General features: G+C 31.7%; 1 long non-coding RNA gene across 1 annotated transcript; it reads left to right on the forward strand.

Annotated features, from left to right (window-relative positions):
* Positions 1–560: 560 nt before the first annotated feature.
* LOC150034458 (uncharacterized) lies at positions 561–4,776 on the forward strand. The gene is made up of 2 exons (XR_016531135.1): positions 561–1,256; positions 4,404–4,776. It is a non-coding gene; the product is annotated as an uncharacterized LOC150034458 (long non-coding RNA).
* Positions 4,777–17,372: the final 12,596 nt, after the last annotated feature.

The raw sequence follows: 17,372 nt of genomic DNA on the forward strand, positions 1-17,372 counted from the left end.
AAATGATCGCATAACAAAACCTAAATGATCATATAATAAAAACTAAACGATCATATAATAGATATCTAAATGATCGTATAACAGATATCTAAACGATCACATAACATATATCTAAATGATCATATAATAGATATCTAAACGATCACATAACAGATATCTAAACGTTCGCATAACAAAAACTAAACGATCGCATAAACATATATTAAAACGATCGCGTAACAGTTAGCCAAACGATCATATAACAAAACCTAAACGATCGTATAACAAAAATTAAACGATCACATACAGATATCTAAACGATCACATAATAAAATTCTAAACGATCGTCTAACAAAAACTAAACGATCGTGTAATAGTTAGCCAAACTAAATATCTAAACGATCGTGTAAGTTAGCTAAATAATCGCATAACAAATGTATAAACCATCGCGTAGCAGTTAGCTAAACGATCGCTTAGTATTCTGTATAAGATCGCTTAGTAATCTCTATCTAAACGTCGCTTAGTATTCGCTCAACTATTAGGAAATGAACGTAAGGTCATTTTGGGTTTCGCGTCATTTTGTAAAATTTTTCGATTGACACCAAGGTCGTGTCGTAGTTACTTTCAGAGCAATGACCTCTATGACGCAACAACTCTTTTAACTTTTTACATTCCGAAAGAAATTAATCAAATTTCTTAGAAATTTGGATCTAAACGGCGAATTGGGAAAATGGATCTAAACGAGGTGAACGGCAATGAGTTGGAGATCTAGGCCGGAATTGAGATTTTGTAATCATATCTAAACGACGGTTAGCGGCGGATTTTGTAGTGCGGAAGATCGAACAGGAAGAGAGAGAGATTTAGCAGATTTGGTCCTAGCATAGTAGATCTGTACTAGCGGAGGAAGACGAGCATGGACCAGTAGCAGATCTAGTCTATAGAAGTAGTGGAAAACGACAGCAGATTATCATAGGTGGGTTTGACGGCGAATATGAGATCTGGAACGACTGGATGTTGTCGGCGCTGGGGAATCCGAGTGCGAATATTAGAGCGGGGGATCTCAAAATGTCGTCGGTGCTGGAGCTCGCCTCATCACGGATGACCGAGAATGAGGAGGAGGAGGAGGAATCGAGATTTCGACAAACAATGATTATTCTTCCTCCTGAAACGTTTCTCTTTGCAGCGGTTTCTTTGAAGAATGAACACTTATCTTACTCAAATACATTATATCACAAAGATGCTGATAAAGAATTGAAGCTCAGAGACCAAATTGAAAGGTTAGTTTGGAATCATTGTTATTTGTTACTGATGAATGAATGGTTTATTAGGGAGAAACTCTAAGAGAGATCATATTTTGATCCTTTATTTTTAGATTGGTCAAGGATGATCTAAAATTGAGAAAGATTTTCATTTCAAAATTAAGTCAAACTTATTTTAAACAAGAAAAAGGGAGATTATATTCTGATTCTATTTTTGGAAGAATTTTTTTAGAAACATTATATTTTGATTTTCTAATGAGATTACTAAGAAATGATCTCAATTAGGAAAGATTATATTCTTATTCCAAATTGAAACGAAAAGTTAAGAAACGGTGGAAAGTAGATATTAAACAGAATAAGGTAAAGTAAAAATTTGGTAGCCCGGTTCTTCTAGACACTAAAAAATGTGACTTCCAAATGGAGTAATACGTTGGGGGCCGTTTGGATTGAAATTAAGGATGTCTCGGAATTATATGTCTGGAAATAAAATTAAGTATGACTATGTTTGGTTGTGCATGGAAAACAATGTGTGGGAATAGTATGTGGGAATTAAAAAAAAAATTGAGATTGTGAAAACAAGTCCAAACGATCGTTTACAAAATACTATACGATTGGTTAAATTATCTATCGTTGAGCTCGCTACACGATCGTTGAGCAACAAAATGCTATAAAATCACCTATCCAATACTATAAGATCACCTACCAAATGCTATATGATCGCTTACCAAATGCTACACGATCGCTAAGTTCGGCCACACGATCGCTTAGCTCTGCTACACGATCACTGAGTAACAAAATGCTATACGATCGCCTACCTAATACTATACGATCGCTTACCAAATGCTACACAATCGCTGAGCTTGGCTATACAATCGCTTAGCTCTGCTACACTATCGTTGAGTAACAAAATGCTATACGATCGCCTACCAAATGTTATACGTTCGCTTACCAAATGCTACATGATTGCTGAGTAACAAAATGCTATACGATTTCACGGCTGGAAGGAAGGAAAATCGTGGTAGGAAACGGAAGAAGAAATAAAAACCCACACTTCTCAATGGGTATGCAATTCCTTTATGGGTAAAAGATGCCTAGGAATTGCCTTTTCCAAGATAAATAAACAAATCCCACAAACCAAACATGGGCTTTATAAACCCATTCTCATTCCCACCCTCTTTTCCCTCCAACCGAACGGCCCCTTATAGATCTTCTACTCTCTCTATTTTCAATATTGTCTTCAGTTTGGCTTGCAATCTATATAATGGGTATGCATCATTTATATTTCAAACCTTAACTTTTAAAAGCTTAGAACTAGAATGTGATAGCAATTTCATTCATCCTCATGCCATGAATAGATTTTATTCTAAAATTATTTTGGAATGATTTGTTGATTAAGTCATCCAATTGAAGGCATGATTTGAGGGATTTGGAAAGAAAACTTAGCATGTTAAATTTTCACTTTGAAATGAGTAAATTAGTGGACTAGTTTATGCTGATTATCATATGTGCTAGGTGATAGTGAGTCAAATTACTGTCAATTTAGATTATGATAGCAGTGAGATTTTCTTGATTTGATTCAAATCTTGATCCAAATCCAAATACAATTTTCAAATTTGTTGAAGATATATTTGGTTAGCAATTTGTTCACCAATATAATTTTTAAGCTTTCTCTAGCTTATTTTGAATGAACTTCAATATAGGTTGGTTTTCCTATATTTTTAAGTTCCATGGTATTTCAAATTTTTATATATGATATGAGAATTAGCAATTTTATCTGACTAGTATATATGAGCATAATATTCAATATATATAATGAGTATTACTTTTCATATCCTAAATGGAATGTTACTGTGATCTACTTAAGTAAGTCTAATTATCGTGTTAGCGTAAATGAAAGAAATGTTCCATGTGTGTTATATTTGATAAAATTTATGCATGATTTATGTATAAATTGTCATGTTTGGGCATTAATTTCCATGAAGATGAAAAGTATTATAATTACTTTTAATTTAGTTTGGTTCTATAATATTATTTGTTGGTAGTATGGAAAATAAGCAAATTCATTATTTAGGAAGCTTGTAGAATTTGATGGTAATTTGAGGTATTATCTAAGCTATAAAATATGTGATATTTTATAAGGCATGAGGACTTATGCCAAAAGTAGATACAATAACATACTATTGTAAAGATATTTAGAGAGTTGTTGTCTCTAATAAGTGGTATCAGAGTTGTCCCTAGTTTAGCCATATTGATATAATCCTTAGGTATCGAATAAAGATGTAGTGGAACCTTGTAAGTAGTCAGATTGTGATCCCAGATTGTGATCCATGGCTAAACTCCATCAAATAGACGATATGCTCTGGTGAAAAGAAGTTCGCCTACATAAGAGTTAGATGGATGGATGAATACTTTAGGGAGGCTTAGTTGGTTCTTTGTTCGAGGGGAGGAATGTTGAGAATATGACCAAAGCCTCATATTGGTTAGATAAGGAGATAGAGATGGCTATATACGTGTACTATTTTCTTATTAAGCCTATCTAGGATCTTGAAATTTATCTTTATGTATTTAGTAAAATTTCTTAAAGGAAATAAACCGATAAATATCCTTTAATACATGTGTTTACTCAAATATATTTGAGATGATTGTGTGATTATCTGTTTGTATGTTGATAACATGCTGATCTTTGATATAAACATAGACATAAGTAATGATACTAAGTTATTTAGGTCCTTACAATTTGAAATGAAAGATTTAGGTGAGGCTAATGTGATGCTCAGTGTTACTGAAAATGGATTTTCTTTATGTCGATCACACATTGAAAACTGTTAAAGAGATTTGATAGCTTGATGACGCTCTTGTAAGAACACCTTATGATACTAGTATGAGTTTTAAGAAAAATAAGGATTCGAGATTTATGTGCATGGCCTTAATCAGCACATTTTATATTGCGGGATCAAGGAAAAATATTTGGAGTAAAACGTGTTGTGGGTCTCAATTAATGTTATTGAAAGTTCAAAAGGTAACCCACTTTCTCTAATGAAGTTGTGCCCCGCTTCACTATACATCAATTCAAATCGTTAGATATTGGTGTTTAAGTTTGATATCCTATCTTTGCTCAAACATTTTCTTCAAATAGTTAGTTTTATTTTGATTTTGCTATAACAGTCTTTTGTAGGGGATTGTTGGAAATGACTCTTAGGCTGAAGCCCATAGCAAAAGCAAAAAGAATCTCACATTGGAGAATTAAGCATTATCTTAAAGGTATAAATATCAAGGCATGCTAGAGGTAACTCCAAAGTGTGGTGGTGGTGGAAGTATAACCCTTTCACCACATGCGTGTGCCACAATTTTCGTCCATCCGAACCGACACAACAATTGACACCGAGGTCGCGCAAAAATTGCTTTTAGGACAGTGATTTCTCCACGGCCCAACAACTCTTTTGACATCTATTTTTACATATTTTTTTTAAATATACTTGAAAATAATATGGAAGTACCTACTGCATGTTAAATGATATTATGAACTATGTTGCAACAATTCACAAAACATTCAACGAACAAAAAAATACCAAACAAAAATGACATCAAAGATTGTTAACCCAATTCGGTGAATAACACCTACGTCTGGGATGTAGTATGCCCAGGAAAAATAACTTCACTAATATCGATGATAAGTAATTACAACATAATACTTATTTGTAATGAATACACAATTACAGTAACCTTTGTGGAGTTTAACCACCCAACCATTCACCTAGGTTCCTCCTAGATGTGAGACTTATTGATAAAAGGAATTACCTCAATCACGTATGAGAAGCCTCTTTATTCTAGGTGAACCTCCACAATGATAATAAAAATAATCCCCAATAAAAAAAATGATAACAATCCCAAGAAATCTAAACATATTTGGCTTGGAGAATTGATCGATGATCAAGAAGAAAGGAAAACTTGTTCCTAACTTCAAGATTTCGAACTCTCCACAATCTAATTGATCAAACTAGATTGAAAATTCTAATACATGCATTCTAAACACAAGAATACAAAGAAAAAGCATAAAGCTTGAGAGAATAAACTCTAATGAAATTTCATTCAAATTCAAAGTCTTGTTCTAAATGTAGAGATTACAACCCTATTTAAACTAATTGAATAGACACCATGAAAGGGTGCAACCTTTCACCTATATTGGCTACATTCATCTAATACCCTTTCAACTACTCTAATAAATGTAAATTCATAACATTATAAATTCATGAGATGTTAATAATGTAAATGAATCTGAATTTTTAGATTCATTATGGCTTTTGGTGGCTTTGATTCTTGAAGGGTTGCAACTCTTCAAATTTGGAAGCTTAACTTGGAAGCAAATCTTTTAATACTCTAGCTCCTAATCATTGCCAATTATTTGCTTATCATTCTCCCCTTCTTCAAGAAGATTCGTCCTCGAATCTTAGATGACCTTGTAACGCAACTTTGTAATCATCGTCTCAAACTTTGGAAAGAAGTTTGAAAGGCTCGTCTTCTCCAAAATCAAATGTGAAATTTCTTTGAAGAGCACTCCTCTCCATTCGTCGTTGATTGAATCTTTCAAACTTGATGCTCCACTTTGCTTTTGATGAATCATAAAAACACAGCGAAAATAAGAAGAAATAATATTAGTTAGAACAATAATCTCACTCTCATGATTTTTTTCACTCAATTTTTTTTTTTTCATTTTCCCTCTTAATCACACTATCTTCTTTTGTTTTTGTCACCCATATCTCACTTTTGTTCATTTTCTTTGTCTCGAAATTGTCTTCACTTTGCTTTACGGAGTTTGTCATGACCTTACATACTTCAAGTATCTCATCACTCTCTATAACTACTTTACCTTTTGATTCCTCTCTCAAACTTTGATGATCATAATCATTCATCTCAGCACATAATTCAAATATCTCCTTGTTCACCTCAGCAACCTCACCATAGGTGTCTTCCTCGTCGACTTGAGATTGATCTCCATCATTGTGAATTGGTTGCTCATCTTCAAATATTGGAAAATATTCTTGACTTGGAATAGGTTGGTTGACTCGATTCTTCCTTACTTGTTCTTGCAACCTCAACTCTTGATTCAATTGAGATATGTAATCCATTGAATTATGTAATTCAGCCAAACTTTCTCGAATGTTCTTCCAAAAACTATCATCACTATAGTTCATCCCCCAATGATGTCTTCTTTTTTGAAACATAGGGTAAGATTTTCTAATATCTCAAACTTTCAGCAAGTATTCTTATCAAAATCATGCAAGAAATTCCAATATAGCCTAAAATGCGAAAAGTCACAAAATCTCGAAGTTTTTTTTTTAAAAAAAAATTATGGAAATATGCAAAGACAATTTCTTTTTCTAATTTTTCCAGCAAGTATATTGAAATATGAAGGAAATAAAATAATATTAAAGGTCACAAGAAAAAAATAAAACACTTTTTTCTTTTTTTTTCACAAACTTTTTTTTGGCAAGCTTAGTGTATGAAGTAAGAAAAATAAATGAGAAGATGAAGAGACACAAGAAAAAATGGAAATGAATGAAATGATTTAAAGAAAGAAAGAAGATAGCATGGAAAGGAAAATAAGAAAAGGTATAATCTGTTTAGAACGAAAGCTCTGATACCAAATGATAAAAAGAACTACCTCAATCACGTATGAGAACCCCCTTTATTCTAGGTGAACCACCACAACGATAATAAAAATAACCCCCAATAAACAAAATGATAACAACCCCAAGAAAGCTAAACAGATTTCGCTTGGAAGATTGATCGATGATCAAGAAGAAAGGAGAACTTGTTCCTAACTTCAAGATTTCGAACTCTCCACAAGCTAATTGATCAAACTAGATTGAAAGTTCTAATACATGCATTCTAAACATAAGAATACAAAGAAAAAGCATAAAGCTTGAGAGAATAAACTCTAATGAAATTTCATTCAAATTCAAAGGCTTGTTCTAAATGTGGATATTACAACCCTATTTAAACTAATTGAATAGACACCTTGAAAGGGTGCAACCTTTAACCTATTTTAGCTACATTCATCTAATACCCTTTCAACTACTCTAATAAATGTAAATTCAGATTCATTATAACTTTTGGATGATCAAATGACTCTTGGATCTTCAAGGGTTGCAACTCTTCATGATTGGCTAGAAATTTAGCTTGGAAGCAAACATTTAATTCCTCTTGAAGTCATTCAGCATTAGCTCCATTAGTTCTTGTGGCATAATGATTGCCTCATGATTAGGTTGACTTGAAAGTTCTTACAATGATTTTCACCATGAGTTTCAATTGAGTTGGTTTGAGATTGTTGAGCTTCACTTTCATCTCGTAGAACCTCAGTATTTCCTACATTGGCCAGCTCCTTATGATTGCCACTTATTTGCTTATCACTTCCTCTCTTAGATACTTAAGATCCCCCTTAGCAATGATATTAGCGAAGAATATCTTAGGCTCCCCCTAAGACTGAGACTCCTTCTCAGCTAGACTTAAGCTCCCCTTAAGTCGTGAAATTCCCTTTCACTTGCACTTTATCTTTCCCTATCAAGCAAAGACCACTTTATTCATTCAACTTAGGCTCCCCTAAGCTCGAGAATCCCTTCTCAAGAAGCATACTCATGAAGCACACAAATGGCTTAGAGTATGTCTCTAGCCTCATAGAAACACAATCTTCAATTGCCTTCAAAGAATGACAAAGAACACAATTCTCTAGACAAATAGCACATCAAATCTTTTGTCAGAACAACCAACCCTCAATCAAAGATTAAGTGTCTTTATATACTCATAGCGGATACATAGAAAAGCAACTTTAACTTCCAAAAATACTCGCACATGGAGAAGGAAAAGATCTACACCAATACTTCAAACATGATTTTCCACATAAGGAAAGTATTTTGCATAAACAACATTTCCAAATAACAATCCTCAACTAGATAGGCCAAATGTAGAAACAACTCAAATAACATTAGTCTACCTTAAATAAATATTGTCAACACACAAAATGCAACAAACTCGACCTTCGACAATCTTTTTTAAGCAATGACAAATATAGCAACATTCACAAAATAGAAGAGAGAATCAATCAACACATCAACCAAACTATCAAGTACAAAACATAAACATAAATCAATTAGCAAAATAACCACCAACCCAACAACTTACTCCCCCTTTTGACATGCTTTAAAAAACGAAAACAGAAGAGACCACCAAACAAAGAACATCATTCATCAACAACAACATCAATTTCCTGTGCGCCACAACTAGTTCCCTGGTTATGATCAACAGAAGACCATAAAGTGTTGGATCGATATGGCAATCCTAGAGGGGTGAATAGGGTTTAATTAAACTTTTTTTTTTCTAAATTAACCCAATTAAACTAATTAATACACTTTTTATAAATAATAAGAAAAATTCAATTTATGCAACAAATAAAATGACAAAAATGTAATAATTTAATTCTATCAAATTTTAACAAATAAATAAGAAAAAACTAAAACATACAATAAATTGCTTAAATTAATTGCAAAAATAAAAAGGAAAGAGTTAGAGATGAAGACACCGTAATTTTTATAGTGGTTCGGTCAAACTCGACCTACTCCACTCCCCAAACGCCTCTTGGAAATTTGAATAAAATCTTTCCGACTCTTTCCACAAATTAGAGCCCAACCCCGCTCCTTTTATGGGTTCAAGAGCAAACCCGATCCTTTCAACGATTTAGGATCAAACCGTTACAAATGTTGGAATTTTTGAAGAACACAATACAACTCTCACTAGAGTGGATTTACAAGTTTAAGCACTCAACAAATTTATCCTTACAATACAATAACACTCTCTCAAGAATAAGATGAAGAAAAAAAATGGGAACTTAGAGAGAGCAATAATGGAACTTTTGAGTTTTGGAGGATTATGAAATGTAAAATTTGTTGGTTTAAAATTTGGAGAGGAAGATGGTTTATATAGAGATGGAAAAATTTTTAGAAACCACAATTAATTTAGACCATTGGATTTTGGAAATGAAAAATCAATAGTGGAGATTTTAAACTAAACTAGTAGTTAGATACAAACAAAATATAAAATTAAATTTCTTTTCTTTTGAAATTCATTTTCTTTTTAAAATTAATCCAAAAAATAAAAAAAACATACCATGTGTCAAAAACTTGCCGTTACACAAACATAAAATAATATTAAATTCATTTTCCTTTTAATTCATTTTCTTTTTAAATTCATTCTCTTTAAAGTCAATCCAAAAATAAAAAACATATCATACGTAAAAAAAATTAGCTGTTAGACACAAATATAAAATAATATTAAATTCATTTTCCTTTTAATTCATTTTCTTTTTAAATTCATTCTCTTTAAAGTCAATCCAAAAAAAAAAAAAACATACCATGTGTAAAAAATAGCCGTTAGACACAAACATAAAATAATATTAAACTTATTTTCCTTTTAATTCATTTTCTTTTTAAATTTTAAATCAATCCAAAAATCAAAAGTCCATCATATGTTAATCTCTTAATGATCCACCATTCAACAAATATGCTGCCACATGTCTACATGCAAATGGTCTGGTTATGTCACATCATCCACCACAGTATTTTCTCTATAGATTTGTTTCGGTCATATCGTCTTCGTTTTAGCTCCGATTTGAGTGATTCAAGAGGTGTTAGAATCGTTGTTCCGAGCTCTACGCTATGAACATATTAAAACACTAAGATTTTCAGTAATTAAAAATTGAGTTTGTTATCATCAAAACATTGATTAATTAATTAATTAAAATTAATTAATTTGAGATTAAGAGTCAAAAAGCCAACAATCTCCCCCTTTTTGATGATGACAAACCATTCAAGAAAAATAGCTTGAAATACATGTAAACCATATGTAGCACATAATAAAATTCAACATATCACCATAAAGATCATTCTTGAAATTCACTCAAAAAAAATAAATTCTCCCCCTAATTAATATAATCAAAATCATAACAAATTTATAGCATATTTTTCTTAAACTTCTCCCCCTTTGGAATCATCAAAAAGAATAATTAAGAAAAATTTAGAACTACATAAATGTTTCCCTTAAAAACATGAACATAAATTTAGCACAACTCCCCCTAAGAATATTAACACATGCTTTCCATATTTCATCCTATCAAAATGCCTTCTAAAAGATTTAACAAGTAAAATTATAAAATCAAGAGGCATCACAACGAATAATACCGAGCTCAAGCCTATTTTTGCAAAAGTTTTCTTCATTCAAAGGCTTGGTAAAAATATCCGCTAATTGATTATTAGAGCCTACAAATTCAAGAGTAATATTATCATTTTACACATGCTCTCTAATAAAGTCAGCCTAATATCAATATGCTTAGTCCTAGAATGATGTATAGGATTTTTAGTCAAATTAATAGCACTAGTATTATCACAAAATATAGGCACATTATCAAACTTTAATCCAAAATCACAAAGAGTTTGTTTCATCCAAAGAAGTTGAGCACAACAACTAGCAACTGCAATATATTCCGCTTCGATAATGGATAAGGCAATCGAATTTTGCTTTTTACTAAACCAAGAAACTAAGGAACTACCAAGAAATTGACAAGTCCCACTAGTACTCTTACGGTCAAGTAAACTACAAAATCCGCATCGAAATATCCTACAAATTAAATTCAACATTTCTAGGATACCATAAGCCTAAATCAATAGTACCAAGCAAATATTTAAAAATTCTTTTAACAGCATGTAAATGTGATTCCTTAGAACAAGATTGAAATCTAGCACAAAGACATACACTAAACATAATGTCGGGTCTACTAGCGGTTAAATAAAGTAAAGATTCAATCATACCTCTATAAGTTTTTATATCCACACACTTACCTTTTTCATCCTTGTCAAGCTTAGTGGATGTGCTCATAAGAGTTTTTGCAATTTTACCTTCATTGAATTTGAACCTTTTGAGCAAATCCCTTGTGTATTTTTCTTGACTTATGAAAATACCATCCTTGAGTTGTTTGATTTGGAGTCGAAGGAAGAAGCTAAGTTCTCCCATCATACTCCTCTTAAATTCACTATGCATACACTTAGAAAACACAAAGATGGATTAGTAGAACCAAAAATAATATCATCCACATATATTTGTACTAAAAGCATATCATTTTCTTTAGTCTTAATAAAAAGAGTAATATCAATTTTACCCATTTTAAATCTATTCTCAAGCAAGAAATTACTAAGTCTATCACACCAAGCTCTTGGAGCTTGTTTTAAGCCATAAAGAGTCTTTTTCAACTTATAGACATAGGAAAATCAAAACTTTCAAACCCCAGAGGTTGTTCTACATAAATTTCCTCCATGATATAACCATTTAAAAATGCATTTTTCACATCCATTTGATACAAAATGAAATTCTTATAAGAAGTAAAAGCAAGCAACATTCTAATAGCTTCTAATCTAGCAACGGGTGCAAAAGTTTCTTCATAATCTATTCCTTCCTCTTGACAATAACCTTGAGCTACAAGTCTAGCTTTATTTCTAATGATATTTCCATTTTCATCCATTTTATTTCTAAAGCTCCATTTAGTTCCAATTATAGAAGCATGAGAGGGCCTAACTCCCAAACTTTATTCCTTTCAAATTGATTTAATTCTTCTTGCATAGCTAAAATCCAAAATTCATCATTTTCGGCATTTTTAAAACTTTTTGGTTCAATTTGAGAAACAAAAGCAAGATTATTAAACATATTAAGAGAGGAACGAGTTTTCACACCTTGTTCGGGATCACCAAGAATTAATTCTTTGGGATGGGAAGGAGCATACCTCCACTCTTTAGGCATGGATGAAGAACCAACTTCATTCTTTTCAATTAAGCTCACCTCTTGCTTACTTGAAACAATTTCTTTGCCTTTGTCACTAACAAGTAAATCTCCAAAATTTCATTCTAAAACATCATTATAAATAGGCTCATTAGAAATAACATTGCAAGATTCATCAAATACTACATGCATAGATTCCTTAATTACTAAAGTTCTTTTATTGAAAACTCTATAAGCTTTACTAGTAGAGGAATAGCCAAGGAAAATACCAACATCCATCTTAGAATCAAAATTTTCAAGTTTTTCTTTGTTATTCAAAATAAAACATTTGCAACCAAAAACTTTGAAATACCCAATATTTGGAATTTTGTTATGCCAAAGTTCATAAAGAGTTTTATCCAAAGAAGGTCCAATTAAAACTCTATTTAAAACATAACAAGCGGTGTTAACGGCTTCCGCCCAAAAGTATATAGGTAAACCATACTCATGCAACATTGATCTAGCAAATTCTTGCAAAGTACAATTTTTCCTTTCAACTACATCGTTTTCTTGAAGAGTTCTTGGAGCGGAGAAATTATGAGAAAAACTATTTTCTTCACAAAATGTTTCAAAAGCATTGCTATCAAATTCTCCTCTATGATCACTTCTAATTTTAGAAATCAAAAAACCTTTTTCATTTTGAACTTTTTTTGCAAAACTAGAAAAGTTTTTCAAAGCATCATTCTTATGTTTTAGCATCAAAACCCAAGTAAATCTTGAAAAAATCATCAACTATCAAAAAGGCATAATAGTTCCCTCCAAAACTAGCAATTCTTGAAGGGCAAAATAAGTCCATGTGTAATGGTTGAAGGGGTCTAGTTGTAGAGATTACATTTTTAGATTTAAAAGAGGACTTAGTTTGCTTACCCATTTGACAAGCATCACAAACTTTGTCTTTTTCAAATTTAAATTGGGAAGACCTCTAACCAAAGAATTCTTGAAATTATTTGAAATTAAGTGTATGCTAGCATGTCCTAGTCTTCTATGCCATAACCAAGAATCATTATACAACGCCGATAAACATTTATCATTAATAGGACAATCATTCAAATCAATAGTATTAACATTTTCATCTCTATTTCCAACAAATATAACTTTTCTATCACTAGCATTTTCAATGATGCAATTATTTTTATCAAACACAACTCTAAAACTTTTATCACACAATTGACTAATACTAAGTAAATCATGCTTCAAACCATCAACCAAAAGTACATTTTCAATTAAAATAGAAGATTCATTACCTATACTACCTTTACCAATTATTTTACCTTTCTTGTTGTCACCAAAGGTTACAAGACCTCCATCCTTTTTGGAGAGAGAGACAAACTTGGATGGGTCTCCCGTCGTGTGCCTCGAGCAACCACTATTCAAGTACCACTTGTTTTTCTTAGAGGCTTTCAAACAAACCTACAAACCCAAATGTTCAAGTTTGATTCTTTGGTATCCACACTTGTTTGGGTCCTAGATTGTTAGCATTGACAAACTTGGGAATCCATTTCATTTTTGCATAGACATTTAAGGCATTGGATTTAGACAAGTAACAAGAATAAGTTGTATGTCCAAACTTGCCACATGAGAAACAAACAACATTATGCAAAGATTTATCTCTTACAACAAATTTATACACTCTACTTTTCTTGGAGAAATTATTCCTTGGAGCATTGTGAAACTTTGCCCTTTGAGAAAAATTTCTTCTTGGAGAAGTAGTATGAGCATACTTCAATTTAAAACACTTAGGTCTAATATGGCCTTCAACACCACAATAATGACATATAGACACAAAGTTAGATTTAACATGCTTAGACACAACCTTAGGCATATTAAGTTTAGGCATATTATGAGATGCTTTAACAAAGATAGTTTTAGAACTTGAAGGAGTAGAACATTCATCAATATAGCCTAAACCTCTTTTATCACCAAAAGGCTTGCCTACTTCAATTATCTTGTCTAATCTTTGAGCACCTATTGTCAACTTTTTAATAGATTCTTTAGCCTTATCAAGTTCTTGCAAAGCACTAAATTAATTTTCTTTGAATAATTTAATCAAATTATCTTTTTCACAACTATCATGCTCAAGAAATTTAACTTTGTCAAGCAATGCATTTTTCTCATCACGATCAAAAGCATGCTTGTCACAAGAGATATTCATTTCATCAATATGCATAGCATCATGCTCATTCTCTTTTAAGCAAGCAATTTCTTCAAGTAAAGACTTATTTTTACTAGATAAAACATTGTATTTCTTTTTAAGCACAACATACTTAGAACTAAGTTTTTCTAAATTATTTTGCATATTTTCAAAAGCTTCGAACAATTCATTATAAGAAAGAGGTTCTAGAGTTACCTCATCACTTTGTTCATCCTCTTTGTCATTATAAGCCATGAAGCAAAAATTGGTCGCTTCTTCATTATCACTCCCACTTTCGCTTTCATCGCTATCATCCCAAGTATTTTTCATTGCATTCTTCTTGGATTTCTTCGATGATTTGAGAAAAGGACAATCGGTTCTAATATGACCTGGCTTCTTGTATTCATAACATATTACCTCATCATTTTTGCTCTTTTCACCTTTTGACTTTTTTTGGTTGGAGAGATGCTTCTTGAATTGTTTCTTTCTCTTGATGAAGTTCTTATACTTACGTGAAAGATAGGCAACATCATCTTATCAAGGTCATCTTCATCTTGGGAGTCATCTTCTAAAGAGATGGTCTTTAAAGCTATACTCTTTTCTTTCTTTTTCTTCTCATCCTCCATGTTTTTCTTGATCTTTATCTCATGCGTCAACAACGAGCCAATGAGTTCATCAATGGAGAGAGATTTGAGATCCTTTGCCTCTTGAATGGCGGTGACTTTAGGCTCCCATTGTTTAGGCAAAGACCACAATAGCTTCTTTATCTTCTCAAGATTTGAGTACTTTTTCCCATGTCCTTCTAAAGCATTGACAATGTTAGTAAATCTAATAAACATATCGGAAATAGCTTCATTTTCATCAATTTTAAACATTTCATATTGATGAACTAACATGTCAATCTTTGTTTCTTTTACTTGACTAGTTCCTTCATGAGTAATTTATAATTTATCCCATATCTCTTTAGCAGTTTTGCAAATAGACACTCTATTATACTCAACTTCATTCAAAGCACAAAATAAGCAATTAATAGCTTTGGCATTAAAAGAGCATGTTTTCTTTTCATTTATTGACCATTCTTCCTTATGTTTTATAGTGCTAACACCATCAACATCTTTTGTTGGAATTTTAAAATCTTCCTCAACAATATCCCATAAATCATAATCAATAGAAAGCAAGAAGAATCTCATTCTATTTTTTCAATAACTATAATTAGTACCATTAAAGAAAGGAGGCTTTGTAATAGATTGACTATCGGTAAAAGGGATAAAACCTAATGTTGCCATAACTCAAAAACAATTAAGTTTATCAAGAAATAAATATTTCAAGAAGAGCAATCCACTCTGATACCAATTGTTGGATCGATATGGAAACCCTAGAGGAGGGTGAATAATGTTTAATTAAACTTTTTTTCTAAATTAATCCAATTAAACTAATTAATACACTTTTTATAAATAATAAGAAAAATTCAATTTATGCAACAAATAAGATGACAAAAATGTGATAATTTAATTCTATCAAATTTTAACAAATAAATAAGAACAAACTAAAACATACAATAAATTGTTTAAATTAATTACAAAAATAAAAAGGAAAGAGTTAGAGAAGAAGACACCGTAATTTTTATAGTGGTTCGGTCAAACTCGACCTACTCCACTCCCCAAGCGCCTCTTGAAAATTTGAATAAAATCTTTCCGACTCTTTCTACGGATTAGAGCCCAATCGTTACACCACCGCTCCTTTTACAAGTTCAAGAGCAAACCCGATCCTTTCCACGGTTTAGGATCAAACTGTTACAAATGTTGAAATTTTTGAAGAACACAATACAACTCTCACTAGAGTGGATTTACAAGTTTAAGCACTCAACAAATTTATCCTCACAATACAATAACACTCTCTTAAGAATAAAATGAAGAAAAAAAAATTGGGAACTTAGAGAGAGCAACAATGGAACTTTTGAGTTTTGGAGGATTATGAAATGTAAAATTTGTTGGTTTAAAATTTGGAGAGGAATATGGTTTATATAGAGATGGAAAATTTTTTAGAAACCACGATTAATTTGGATTTTAGAAAAGAAAAATCAATGGTGGATATTTTAAACTAAACTAGTTGTTAGATACAAACAAAATATAATATTAAATTCCTTTTCTTTTGAAATTCACTTTCTTTTTAAATTAATCCAAAAAATTAAAAAAACATACCATGTGTCAAAAACTAGCTATTAGACACAAACATAAAATAATATTAAATTCATTTTCTTTTTAAATTCATTCTCTTTAAAGTCAATCCAAAAATAAAAAAACATATCATGTGTAAAAAACTAGCCGTTAGACACAAACATAAAATAATATTAAACTTATTTTCCTTTTAATTCATTTTCTTTTTAAATTCATTCTTTTTAAATTTTAAATCAATCCAAAAATCAAAAGTCCATCATATGTTAATCTCTTAATGATCCACCATTCAACCAATATACTGCCACATGTCTATATGTAAATGGTCTGGTTATGCTACGTCATCTACCATGATATTTTCTCTATAGACTTGTTTCGGTCATATCGTCTTCGTTTTAGCTCCGATTTGAGTGATTCAAGAGGTGTTAGAATCGTTGTTCCGAGCTCTACGCTATGGATATATTAAAACCTTAAGATTTTTAGTAATTAAAAATTGAGTTTGTTATCATCAAAACATTGATTAATTAATTTGAGATTAAGGGCCAAAAAGCCAACATAAAGAAGGGTCAATGGATCATCAACTTTAGACTTTTTAGCAGTAATTCTTTGAAGCAGAACTCCAAGCTCCCAGGACTCATTTGCCAATACATTTATTGTCTTCTTGCAATAAGAAGCTTGACAAACTCCCTAATTGGACCACGCTCAGCAATAGGAATCTCAGTGTGAACAAGATCGGGCACATACTTGTCTTGATACAATCTATGATGCCAATATTGTATATTCTCTCTAGGAGCATTTAGTGGTTTCAGTTCAAGTGAAAGACATGTGAAGAAGAGAAATTTTCTTTTGAGCTTGCCTTTAGGAAGTCCTAATGTGAAGTCCATTGATAAATCTTCCCAAATAGTATGTGGTATAGGTAAAGGAGTATATAGACCCGTTTTTTTGCTAGATGCTTTAAAAGTTTTGACAAAT

The sequence above is a fragment of the Benincasa hispida genome, chromosome 8, assembly GCF_027475165.1.
Source record: "Benincasa hispida cultivar pf3 chromosome 8, pf3_genome.v1.1, whole genome shotgun sequence".
Lineage (NCBI taxonomy): Eukaryota > Viridiplantae > Streptophyta > Magnoliopsida > Cucurbitales > Cucurbitaceae > Benincasa > Benincasa hispida.